Below are 14254 nucleotides of genomic sequence, written 5' to 3'. Positions count from 1 at the left end.
TACATCAGTTGTGATACATAGTTTTGATATAAAGAGCTACAGAATGTGGATCATTTCATGAATTGGTATGCTGCACCTTCCCCTTTATAAGAGCTTAATGTTACATGTATCAAAAGCATAAATGTTGTGCCAGAACAGAGATAGCTGCACAGGCTATCAGTCAAACTATTCATTACCTACAGCTGTTTTTTTTTACAGAACTCCCTCCAAGAAGGTCTTTCCTCCTTTTATAAATAATTCAGTTACCTTTAGTTTCACAAACTTCTTGAGCAAATTAATATAGAAAAATTTTCATGAGCATTGACTGTATACTGGCAACACTATGCTGGACCTCGAGACAAAATTATGAAACTATGAATAGACTGTTTCATGCTGTATAATAGATGCTATCATAAAGATTAGAGTAGAGGTTGAATTAAGGGAGTAACAGGAACCCAATTCCAATTCCTGGAGGGGAGGGAGCACTTCCCTCTACCACCACCAAAAGTTCTCTGGATGCCAACTGGGTATTGTACAATTCAAGTCAATTCTAACACTAACACCCAGAGGTAGCATCAGAATCCACAGGTTAAGGGCTCAGTTCTACAAGTCTGCTCCCCACCCCAACTCTGGACGCAAGTTACAAGTCTGTCTATAAATCAGAGGTTCCAATAAGATGCATTTACAAAAGACATCCCCTTTAGGTTCCACTAATTTGTTAGAGTAGCTCATAGATCTCAGGAAATGCATTTACTCATTAGATTACCAGTTTATTATAAATGGATATAATGACAGGAACAGCCAGATGGAAGAGATGCAAAGGTCAAGATACACGGAAAGGGTGCGGAGCTTCCATGCCCTCTTCAGGTGTGTCACTCTCCCAAGCACACCCTGGAAGCTCTTGGAACCCTGTCCTTTTGGGGTTTTATGGAGGCTCCATTATATCAGCATGACTCACGAAGTCATTGACCACTGGCAACTGAACACAATCTCCAGCACCTTTCCCCTCCCCAGAGGTTGGGATGTGGGGGAAGAGGAGGCTGAAACTTTGAACGCTGTAATCACATGGTTAATTCTCCTGACAACCATATCCCTACCCTTAAGTCACCCAAGGGCTTTACAAAAATAATTTCATAAGCCTAACAAAAAACACCTTCATTGCTCATATTACAGGAAATTCAAGGGGTTTTACAAGCCATGAGCCAGGAACCATGAACAAAAACCAAATATATATTTCCTACAAATCACAATATCACAGGGAGCATAGAACTGCTTACTGAGGGATAGAAAAAGTACTGGGAAGACTTCCTATAGGAATGAAATCTGAAGTATTGATTATCCTGGCTATAGTATAAGTAGAACCGTGGTTGATATTAGAGATGATATGAGAAAGAATAGGGAAGAAAGCACAGCCTCAGGCAGAGAAAAGCAAGACCAGGAAACAGAGAAGGCAAGAATTTATGCAAACCAACTCTGAGCAATATCATCTTGGTGGAGAGCAAATTATAAAGCATGGAGTTCAGATGTGAGGCAGGCAGTTGAGTGAGATGCAATCTTGAAGGGTCTTAGAGTCAAGGCTGAGGACTTTGGGTTTTATTACAATCATAGTGGGATGCTGTATTAGTCTCGTACTGCTGCTGTAACAAATTATCAAGAATTTAGTGGCTTAAATAAGGTAACATAAATTTATTATCTTATAGTTCTCAAGTCAGACGTCCAAAATGGGTTACTAGTGTTGTGTTCCATCTGGAGGCTGTAGGAAAGAACCCATCTCCTTTTCTTCTCCAGCGTCTAGAGGTTACCCATATTCACATTTCCTAGCACATGGCCCTCTTACCACTTCAATGTCACATCTCCTCTCCCTTTCACTCTTCTACCTCCCTCTTTCACTTTTATAAAGTGATTACATTGGGCCCACAACGATAATCTCGGCATCTCAAGGTCTTCAATTTAATCACACCTGTAAAGTCTCTTTGTGACTTTGTGAGGTAATATATTCGTAAGATCCTGAGATAAGTATGTGGACATCTTTGGAAGGCCATTTTCTGCCTACACAGAAGCTATTTCAGGTTTTAAGCAAAAGATCTAACACAAAGTTAACTAAGAATCAAGGATATTTCATGAGTTTCTGTATTTTAGCAACATCAGGTAACCGTGCTAATATTTTTTTCTTAGGTATCTTACTTTATGTCTTATACCCAGTATTTCTCCTTTCTTCTCTCTTCCACACTCAGGGAAAAAATGTGTGTGTGTGTGTGCGTGTGTGTGTGTGTGTGTGTGTGTGTGTGTGTGTGTGTAAGTGTAATTTATAACACCATTTAGCAAGGCAGCAGGGAATATATGAATATGAGGGCCTCTACATCTAAAAGAATTGCATATGTTTAATAAATACATTTGGGTTTGTAGCCAGAAATCAAAACCACATGGCAATCAACATTTTGGGGCCATGAGAAGTCAAGGGCAGCCCATGCAGCAAAGACAGGCTGATCTGGAGATAAGCCCTGGCTTTGCCACTTCACAGGTCTGTGTTCCTTGGACAAACTGCCTGAGTTTTATGTGACCTATATTCCTCATCTACTAAAGGGGCACAAAAATGCCTTCCCAGTAAGTTCTAGCATCAGCAATCAGACAACAAAAGGAAATCAAAGGCATCAAAATTGGCAAAGATGAAGTCAAGCTTTCCCTTTTTGCAGATGACATGATATTATACATGGAAAATCCGATAGACTCCACCAAAAGTCTGCTAGAACTGATACATGAATTCAGCAAAGTTGCAGGATACAAAATCAATGTACAGAAATCAGTTGCATTCTTATACGCTAACAATGAAGCAACAGAAAGACAAATAAAGAAACTGATCCCATTCACAATTGCACCAAGAAGCATAAAATACGTACGAATAAATCTAACCAAAGATGTACAAGATCTGTATGCTGAAAACTACAGAAAGCTTATGAAGGTAGTTGAAGATATAAAGAAATGGAAAGACATTCCCTGCTCATGGATTGGAAGAATAAATATTGTCAAAATGTCAATACTACCCAAAGCTATCTACACATTCAATGCAATCCCAATCAAAATTCCACCAGCATTCTTCTCAAAGCTAGAACAAGCAATCCTAAAATTCATATGGAACCACAAAAGGCCCTGAATAGCCAAAGTACTTTTGAGGAAGAAGACCAAAGCAGGAGGCATCACAATCCCAGACTTTAGCCTCTACTACAAAGCTGTAATCATCAAGACAGCATGGTATTGGCACAAAAACAGACACATAGACCAACGGAATAGAATAGAAACCCCAGAACTAGACCCACAAACGTATGGCCAACTCATCTTTGACAAAGCAGGAAAGAACATCCAATGGAAAAAAGACAGTCTCTTTAACAAATGGTGCTGGGAGAACTGGACAGCAACATGCAGAAGGTTGAAACTAGACCACTTTCTCACACCATTCACAAAAATAAACTCAAAATGGATAAAGGACCTGAATGTGAGACAGGAAACCATCCAAACCCTAGAGGAGAAAGCAGGAAAAGACCTCTCTGACCTCAGCCATAACAACCTCTTACTCGACACATCCCCAAAGGCAAGGGAATTAAAAGCAAAAATGAATTACTGGGACCTTATGAAGATAAAAAGCTTCTGCACAGCAAAGGAAACAACCAACAAAACTAAAAGGCAACCAACGGAATGGGAAAAGATATTTGCAAATGACATATTGGACAAAGGGCTAGTATCTAAAATCTATAAAGAGCTCACCAAACTCCACACCCGAAAAGCAAATAACCCAGTGAAGAAATGGGCCGAAAACATGAATAGACACTTCTCTAAAGAAGACATCCGGATGGCCAACAGGCACATGAAAAGATGTTCAGCGTCGCTTCTTATCAGGGAAATACAAATCAAAACCACACTCAGGTATCACCTCACGCCAGTCAGAGTGGCCAAAATGAACAAATCAGGAGACTATAGATGCTGGAGAGGATGTGGAGAAACGGGAACCCTCTTGCACTGTTGGTGGGAATGCAAATTGGTGCAGCCGCTCTGGAAAGCAGTGTGGAGGTTCCTCAGAAAATTAAAAATAGACCTACCCTATGACCCAGCAATAGCACTGCTAGGAATTTATCCAAGGGACACAGGAGTACTGATGCATAGGGGCACTTGTACCCCAATGTTTATAGCAGCACTCTCAACAATAGCCAAATTGTGGAAAGAGCCTAAATGTCCATCAACTGAGGAATGGATAAAGAAATTGTGGTTTATATACACAATGGAGTACTACGTGGCAATGAGAAAGAATGAAATATGGCCCTTTGTAGCAACGTGGATGGGACTGGAGAGTGTGATGCTAAGTGAAATAAGCCATACAGAGAAAGACAGATACCATATGGTTTCACTCTTATGTGGATCTTGAGAAACTTAACAGAAACCCATGGGGGAGGGGAAGGAAAAAAAAAAAAAAAAGAGGTTACAGTGGGAGAGAGCCAAAGCATAAGAGACTCTTAAAAACTGAGAACAAACTGATGGTTGATGGGGGGTGGGAGGGAGGGGAGGGTGGGTGATGGGTATTGAGGAGGGCACCTTTTGGGATGAGCACTGGGTGTTGTATGGAAACCAATTTGACAATAAATTTCATATATTGAAAAAAAAATGCCTTACCAGTAGCTTTATTATAAGAGCTAAATAATATAATACTGGCAGTAACATTTTGATATTTATGGCATTAGGCATTTATAATGGACAAGGTACCATACACCTACACAAATGTTCTACAGCACTTTACTTCTCAAATACAGAAATTAAGCATCACTCATATAAGCTAAATATTGCAAGGTATAAAAAAATACTAGATAGAATCTCTCATATTTAGTCTAATCTGACAAAACAGTATTTAAAAAAAGGTCAATATAACTGTTCTTATAATTATTTATCTATTGAGACACACACAAAAATTGTGATATATTTTCATTGCATACTTTATAAAGACATCTCCAAATCAACATCTCTCTTTGTAGGAACCACAGCAGGCCTGGAACTCTCCATTGCATTTCCATGGGCGCAAGCTGGCAGCCGTAACCTTTTTCTTTGTTATCATTACTCACAACTACTGAAGAACAGAAGCCAGTTAGATTTGTGCTCCTAGGGTTTCAAAGTAATTTCCAATCTTTTTTTTCCCCCTCTAAATTATAGTCACCTTGAGGATGTGAGTGCTCAAAACATTGAGAAATCTAAAAAAGGTTAAAATCACATTTTCTTTGAAATACTGAAATGGTCCTCAAACCTCTTCAATATTCAGTCCACTAGAAGATATATATACAGATAGACAGATATTTATATATCTATAAATATGCTAGGACAAGAAAAGGAAGGCTCCAATTAATGCTATGTGTTTGTGGATGCTCATCTTAGCCACCATCAGGGCACAGATATAAACTAAATACCCTTCAGCTGACAGACATTCTACAGAAAACAATTTTGGCCTGAAGTCTGAAAGACTTCATTTTAATCCTACAGCTAGAAGGGCATGTACAAATACATTTACTCCAATTGCCTCAAGTTGTTGATTTATTCACTCAGATAATATTTATCCAGGCCATACCATGCGCTGGGCACTTTCCTAGCACCAGGAATAAAATGAACAAAGGAGACAGTGGACATGAAGCTAAGAAGGTATGTGTACAGAAAGCACAGTTGCATGGAGACATTTGTGACATATATGAAGACTGTTCTCTTTTTTTAATAGGGCATTTTATTCTAAGGTTATGAAATAATTAGCTTTTGGAAAATAATTCTAAGAGAAAGGTAAAACATTTGTAGAAATGAGTAACAATTCAATAAATATTGTTTCTCTTTTGCTTTTATGCAAAAAAAATCCCAATGATTCTGTGTTCAATTACATATTCACATGTAACTTTTTTTTTATAACATTAAATTTTTGGCATTAACTCTTTAATCCATTCCATTTAAATGAATTCTGTTCAACGAGGGAAAAAGCCCAAGACTGCACTAATCAATAATCTATAAATTAATTAGTGATTCTAGTCCTTTTTTAAAAATCACTGTCGACTCTGTTTTAGCTTTTCTTATTACTGTATTATACCCGTTGAGTCAAGTACCATCCAAATTATTCCAGATATATCAATATTTTAACAAATTTTCACTTGTTGAGATGAAATCTGCCTTTTTGCTCGATTTTCCTATATTTTATTAGCTTTTAGAAGACGTGTTGGATTCCCTAAGAGATTTTCAATTTTGATTACATGAATGCAGACCTTAGAATCAAATGGGTGATGTTTCTTATAACCGATTGTTTTTCGCTTATGTAGGACCTACTGAGCAGGATTTGTGGGGAAATGACTGACATCAAGGCCAATACAAGGTATTAACAAGATGAGCCTGAAACACCTTATAGTGCCAGAAAGTAGGAGGAAGTGGTAACAAAAAATAAATAAAAGTAAATTTTAAAAAGATGGGTATATCAAAAGGACACAGGAGACAGAATGAAGATGTTCCCACTGGCCAAATCGGAGACAATTTGAACATCAAATTAATTAAGCTCAGTAATTATAAACCATTAAAAAATAGGAATTATGAATTCCTACCAATAATAACCAGATAAGTAAATAAATGGAGGAAAAGGCAAGGCTTTCCTTACAGGAGAATGACAAATGTTCTTTGAAGGATATGAGGGGACCAGTGGGGGTATAAAAATCATTATTTTGCAACCATTACAATAAAGATTGAACAGGAAAGAAATGTCAATGGAAGCTAAATCCAGAGGAATGTTTTGCTGAGAAGGATATGTGCATGGTCTTAAAATGTCTTCCCATAGCCTGCTTTGTAGTTATTAGAATTTAATCATGAGGGAAAATCATACAAACTCAAAGTAAGGAACGTTCTTTTGTTAAAAAGGGGGTTCAGATAGAACTGCATTCCTCAAAAATGTCAATATCATAAAAGACAAGGAAAAGCTGTGGAAATGTTACAGGTTAAAAGAAGCTAAAGAGCCATGGCAACTAAATGCACTATCTGATCCCAGGTGGGATCCCATACTAGAAAATACAGACACAATGCCACATACAGGACAGTATTAGGTCAACTGACAAAATAGGAATAGAAATACTAGTTTCAATTAACCTATTTCCTCAACATTAATTTTACTCAAGTTGAAAAGTCTGTTGTGGTTATGTAAGAGAATATTCTTCCTCTTGGGAAATATCCACTAAACTAATATGGTTAGAGGCCCATGATGGAAGCACACTTAAATGACTCGGAAAAACAAATTATGTAGGACACAGGTACATGGATGGAAAGAGAGATTTAAAGAATAAATGATAAAGAGAATGCTGTAAAAGATTAGCATTTCATAAATTGGAACAAGTATATACAGACATTCCTTGTACTTATTTTTGAAATTTTTCATAAGTTTTAAATTATTCCAAATAAAAATTTTAAATAATAAAAAAATAAATGTAAAATAGTGAAACAATAGGGGAAAATGTCAAAAAAAACTTTCCTCTGAACCATCTTATCAAGGTAGATTTTCCCATTATTTTCTGTTGCTTCACCTAGCTAATTCCTTTTTGTAGTACTTTTGTAGTTTGAATTATTTATTTGTTCATTATTTGCTGATTCTCTCCCTAGGAAACAATCCTTGAGCACAGGGATAATGTTTATTATTGTTTACCACCATCTCCAGCACCTCCCTTAGTGGGTAGCATAATGTAGGTACCAAATAAATATTCTTTCATTAGATGGGGGGAAAACTATTGGTTTTTATATATTTATCTTAATTTCTAGGTACTTTATCTTTTGTTTCTAACTTTTCATAATGAGATACGTGATACCTCCACAATGGGAGGTTGAGTGGAGTAGTGAATGCATCTATTAAATTTACTTATATAAGAATCTGTGAAGAGTATTATTAGAGAATTATTATTAAAAGAATGTGATATCCAGGGGTGCCTGGGTGGCTCAGTTGGGTGAGTGTCTGACTTCGGCTCGGGTCATGATCTCGAGATCCATGAGTTCGAACCCTGCATCAGGCTCTGTGCTGACAGCTCAGAGCCTGGAGCCTGCTTCAGATTCTGTGTCTCCCCCTCTCTCTGACCCTCCCCAACTTACGCTCTCTCTTTCTCTTTCTTTCTCTCTCTGTCAAAAATAAATAAACATTAAAAAGAATGTGATATCTATATTCAAAGGACTTAAAATTTAGTCAAGAATAAAGCAAATTATTTTATCTCTAGAATTCAAAACTTTGGCCCAAAGATTACACAATATTTACTAATCTCAATAAATGAAAACACTGAAGTAAAGTAAAACTTGTATAAACACTTCTGGCTTAGTATCTGTATCCATGTATGTGGATTTTGGAGCACTGTCATGTAATGAATCAATTATATAGCTAAGAAGCTGAAAAATTCTCATTTTCAGAATAAATATTGAAATTATGACAGCCCTTTAAACACTGAAGTGGAATAGTAAATTTGAAACTTTCAAAAGAGAAATATACCATTGAAAAATACCACACTACTCAAGCTATATTAATAATGACCTCACCTAATTAACAGAAAGTGACTTAAGTATGTGAATATTTTTGGTTATTCATCAATTACTTCTGTCCTTCAAATCTCACAAAATATTCATGAATAGGTACAAAAAATGAAATACATTTTCAGAGTTGTTTTATTTAGCAAAAAATATACAATGTATAGCCCCCTAATTCTGATTTTAAAGTTCTAAACAAAAGTGTAAGAAAAACTTGCTAAGCATAAAATAGCCAACCTTTTAAATACTGAAACTAATTTAGGGAAAAAAATTATATAAAAATAAGGTCTTTCCAACTTTCAATCTGACAGAAAACCAACTATATACTTGGGCAAAATTGCCAAAAACAATTATTTAGTCTTGCTGATTCTGCCAGAACGGGCTCCTTTGAAATGAAGTGTTGACAGTTAAAGTGGTGACCCTGGTGGCAAGCAAAGAGTGACAGACGGCAGCTCTGCTAGTCTGAGGTTATGCCCTTGTTTGAGGCAAGTGATGTACTGGTAAACCAGCCAGAGACTCAATGGAGAGTATTAGGATGGGAGACAGATAGGGGCTTGAATAATCAAAATTATCACCACTGAACAATATGAAAATGAAAGCAAGAAAACTATTACACATACAATAGCAGCAAACAATAATAAAATATTTAGGAATATATTTAACAAAAAAAATACAGATTTGTAAATTGAGAACTGTAACACATTGTTGAAAGAAATTAAGGAAGTCCAAATAATTAGAAAGAAATTCCATTGTTTGTGGATTAGAAGACAGAATATTGTAAAGATTTCAAATCTCCCCAAACTGATCTATAGATTCATCACAATTCTCATTAAAATCCCGCAATCTTTTATGTAGAAGTTTACATGCTGATTTTTAAATTTATATGGAAATGCAAAGGACTTAGAATAGTTAAAACAATTTTGAAAAAGAATAAATTTGGACATTCAGTTATAATGATTAAAATAACGTAATAATGGTATAATGATAGGCAGATAGATCAACAAAACAAAATTGATAGTTCAGAAATAAACCCTTACATTTATGTCCAACTGGTTTTCTACAACAGTGCCACAAAGTCAGTTCAATGGAGAAAGCATAGTCTTTAAAAAAAAAAAAAAAAAAAAATGGTGCTAGAACATTTGGGACAACTGGAAATGCATTTGCAAATAATAAGATAGAAAACAAAACTAAATTTAGACCCTATATCATAACCATATAAAAAAGTAAATCAAAATAGTTCAGAGACTGAAATGTAAGAACTAAAGCTAAAAACCTTCTAGAAGAACTGAGAACAAACTAAGGGTCGATGGGGGGTGGGAGGGAGGAGAGGGTGGGTGATGGGTACTGAGGAGGGCACCTTTTGGGATGAGCACTGGGTGTTGTATGGAAACCAATTTGACAATAAATTTCATATATAAATAAAAAAAAATAAATAAATAAATAAATAAATAAAAATAAAAAAATAAAAATAAAAACCTTCTAAAAGAAAATATGAAAGAAAATCTTCATAATCTTAAATTAGACAGTGTTTTTAGACATGACAGCAGAAACACAATCCATTTTAAAAATCTCTGACAAACTTGGGGGTTCCTGGGTGGATTAACTGGTTGTGTCCAACTCCTGATTTCTGTCCTGGTCATGATCTCACGATTTTTGAGATCAAGCCCTGCAGCTCGCTGACAGCACCCAGCCTGCTTGGAATTCTCTCTCCCTCTCTCTCTACCCCTACACACTCTCTCAAAAAAAAAAAAAAAAAAAAAAAAAATTTTTAATTTAAAAAAAATAAAAAATAAAATCTCTGACAACTGGACTTCATTAAAAACTTTTGTTTTTCTAAAGATACTATTAAGTGACTGAAAAGACAAGCCACAGATTGAAATAAACTATTTAAAACTATATATCTGATAGAAAATTTGTACCAAGAAAATATAAAGAAAACATTCAATTCAATATTTTTTAAAAACATCCAATTAAAAATTAGCAAAAGACCTGAGTAGACAGCTCACCAGGATAATACATTACCCGGTAATAAGCACATGAAAGATGTTTAATATCATTAGTTGTTAAAGAAATACAAATTAAAACCACAATGACAAAAAACAACACGCATACCAAATAACTATAATTAAAAGACATATAATACCAAGTGTTGTCAAAGATGTAAAGAAATTGGAACCCTCCATATATGCTGGTGAGAATGGAAAAAAAGTACTGTCTCTTTGGAAAACAGTCTGGCACTTTCTGAAAATGTTAACTATAAACTTATTACATGAACAAGCAAATCCACTCCTAGAAATCTACCTAAAAGAAATTAAAATTTACACCCATACAGACTTCTATGAGAATGTTCATAGTAGTCTTATTGATCACAGCCAAAAGCTGGAAACAGCTAAAATGCCTATCAATTGATCAATGGATAAACAAAATGTGGTATATCCACAAAATACTATTTCACTGGGATACTAATTCAGCAGTAAAATGGAATGATCCCACTAGGATTGAGCTGAAATGGTCTTTTGAGAATTTAGGGACAGTGACAGAAAAGTTCTAAAACTGGATGGTGGCTATGGTTGCACAGCTACATAAATTTACAAAAAAATATTCAATTGTACCTTTATAATGGGTAAATTTTATACATAGATTACATCTCAATTAAGTTGTTGAAAAAAATAATCTGCTATGCAATATATTAACAAAGTGGGAAAAATATCCTGAAATAATTGTTTAATAAAATCTAACATGCCCCCTGCATGTGTCCATCACCCACATACACTTTCATTTAATATAGTGGCCCTTCCCCATTAAATTATATCATGAAGCAACCACTTTGTCAGGATAGGGTTATTACAACAAAAGAGTTACTATAAAGAGTAAGTTTACCCTTAACAATTCATTTCTAAAATATCTGGAAGGGATAATAGCTTTCAGAATGTTCTCCCAAAAGGGAATTATACTCTGCACACTCAACCTCACCCTCTACCCTTGGGGCTGAACCATGGGGTGGGGGTAGTGGTAAGATAAAGTAACCAGTAAAATTTTGAGGAATCTAAATGCATAGGAATCTTTGGCTCCTGTATTTGGATAAAGCCCAAAATGTAGACAAAATCTCTGGATTCCTCATAGTCAAAAAGTGAACACGGCAAAACTATCTGGAGGGAGAATCTGGGCAGAAGGTCTCTGAGATTTCTGTCAAGTTTCCTATAGCTCTAGAGTAGCAGGAAAGCAGCCAATTTTGACCTGTGCACTACAGGGAGGTACAGAAGCAGCTGGGAGAGACCAACTCCAAGGGATCTTGGAATTCAAAGAGTCAATGCCTCAAAACTTTATTATAACATAAGTTCCCTAGCACATAGATAATTCTGGGAATGAGGGGGGTAAGGGCACTGAAACTCTGAATATCTCAGATTACATGTATTCCTTAAGGCACAATGGGAGCATGAAACAAACAAGTTTGCTTACAGAAAAAAAGTAACATGAAATTATATTTATTCCACACAAAATCTGTGTCTGTTATCAACTATGACGTAGTGTTTCTCAACCTTTTTTATATTATCACCCCCTAACAAGCCTTCATAGAAATTTTTTTCTTTATTATCCTCTTCGTAATTTTTTTAAATGTTTATTTATTTTAGAGAGAGAGACAGACAGAGACACAAAACGTGAGCAGGGGAGGGGCAGAGAAAGAGGGAGACACAGAACCCAAAGCAGGCTCCAGGCTCTGAGCTGTCAGCACAGAGCCTGACGTGGGGCTTTAACTCAGGAGCCAGGAGATCATGACCTGAGCTGAAGTCAGATGCTTAACCGACTGAGTCACCCAGGTGCCCCTCTTCCTCATAAAATTTTAACACTACAAATATAACACATATTATATATATGCTGCATTTGTGTATGTGCTGTACATATAAAAAGAGTAAGATTTCTTTTTGCTTCCTCCAAGAATCTATTTTTGCCCCCTTGGTAGCAATACAGCTGTTGTTAAGAAAGCATGCTATAAAATTCCATTTAATGGGACACAGAAAAGAAACAGGTTAAATAATTGATGATGTTAACTTTCAACTAGCACTTTACCAAATACCTTCCTACACAGGATTTCATTTGGCTCCTTCTGTAAACCTGTAAAGTACTATTATCCTAATTTTCACAGACAATTAAATGACTACTCTGATAATAAGCAGTTGAGCTAAAACTGGGACCCAGAAGTTCCAGCTCTAATTATGCTCTTTCTCTTTGACCCCTCACATCAGGAAACATTCCTTTTCGGAATGGTAGCAACTCTCTCCTTTAAACCACGTAACTATAATAAGATAAATCAGTAGAAAATATAGTAGAGGGAATCACTCTATATGAGAGGGAAACTAGCCAAATGATTATTGGCCTGTTTATCTCTAATTACTAAGATTTTATATAATAGCTGAAGAGATAGTAAGTTATGCAAAATTCAACATAAAAAAGTAATGTGCAGACCATTAGGAATTTGCAATAACTTTGTTCATGCTACAACTACCCTTATCATATGTAACTCTAGATAAGTGCACTGGCATTTTAAATAGTGAGAGGCTAACATAAAAACACATGCAAAAGATTCATTCAAAAACTATTAAAGGGTATTAAATATGCATTTATAAACACAAAGAAAAAAGATTAACATGTACTCACCATATATTAACATATATTCAAAATCAAAACTTTGTTTTTAATTGTTATTAATGAGCTACAGCCTGCCCCAAAGAACTGATTTCAAACCTAAATCCATAATTTATTTATCAGCTATAAAATTATGGAGTAAAATTTGTAAATACTATTATAACTATATGTACAATTCACATGTAGACTCCAGGCATATATACCAAGTATCTTATAATATATTTAATTTAAATATGCCATACAAAATTCTTATGTCAGAATTATTTATAAAGGAATCGTGGCTGTATTGTTTCCATAATCTTACTAGGATCACAAAAGGATGCTTGCTCCAAGGACTACAATTACAAGTTTATAACTGGTGTCTGAGGAGCTTTTCTTGGCAGTGACCATGTGAAATAGCAACTCTCTTTTTTTTTTTCCTGTCTTTTCCCACTGTACATATTTGCCTTATCTTCTGGAAGAATATTTCATATTTTAGAAAACAAGATTGAGAAGCAAACAGCAAATGATCTGAAACAAATCTCCACATACAATCTGGATGTTTGTGCCACAAAGTAAGGAAGAATACACAAGGTTCCTACTCCAGCACTCCAAAACCTCTAGATACAGATTGGGGTGAATATAATCTTAATAATCATGGGTTACTGGATTAATGCCTTGGATTGATCCTATACTTCAGGTCCAAAATGAGAAAATCATTAGAGCAAAGAGTTGGTAAAAGACCATCCTGAAAGAAAGGCAACAAGGTCTCTGCAGAAAGAAGAGTTTTACATGTTTGTAGAATGGAAAGAATTCGAATATGGTATTAAGTCCTCTTTGGGTTTTGCAGGAATATTCTTTCTTCATGGACATCATTTGAAAGGTTTTAGCTTGCTTCAATTACTATGCTATTCCTGGTTCTAAATGGCATAATAAATACCATGAAAGAATAATATAATCAATAGATAAATGATAAGGATTAAAATAACTCAAGTAGTAACAAGTAGTGAATAAAAGCATATGGGTCATGTTAGACCCGTTTTAAGAATGTTTGAATTATTATGTATACAAAATTGACACACCAAAACACTTTATATCCTAACTC

General features: G+C 35.4%; 1 protein-coding gene across 4 annotated transcripts in view; it reads right to left on the bottom strand.

The window, feature by feature from the left end:
- LOC147571904 (uncharacterized) overlaps positions 1-14254 on the bottom strand; it is a 53554-nt gene that overhangs the window by 29989 nt on the left and 9311 nt on the right. The window contains exon 3 of one of the 4 annotated variants that reach the window (XM_086695128.1): positions 9564-9626. The exons of the other annotated variants lie outside the window; for them this stretch is intronic. The gene's annotated coding sequence lies outside the window, so the exon portion shown is untranslated. Of the gene's footprint in view, positions 1-9563; positions 9627-14254 lie in introns of those variants that run through there. 4 annotated transcript variants of the gene reach the window in all.

Source organism: Puma concolor, chromosome F2, assembly GCF_028749965.1.
Source record: "Puma concolor isolate L17-30 chromosome F2, mPumCon1.1.hap2, whole genome shotgun sequence".
Classification (NCBI taxonomy): Eukaryota; Metazoa; Chordata; class Mammalia; order Carnivora; family Felidae; genus Puma; species Puma concolor.
Note: the sequence above shows the minus strand (reverse complement) of the source record. Positions and strands in the feature narration are given on the sequence as shown.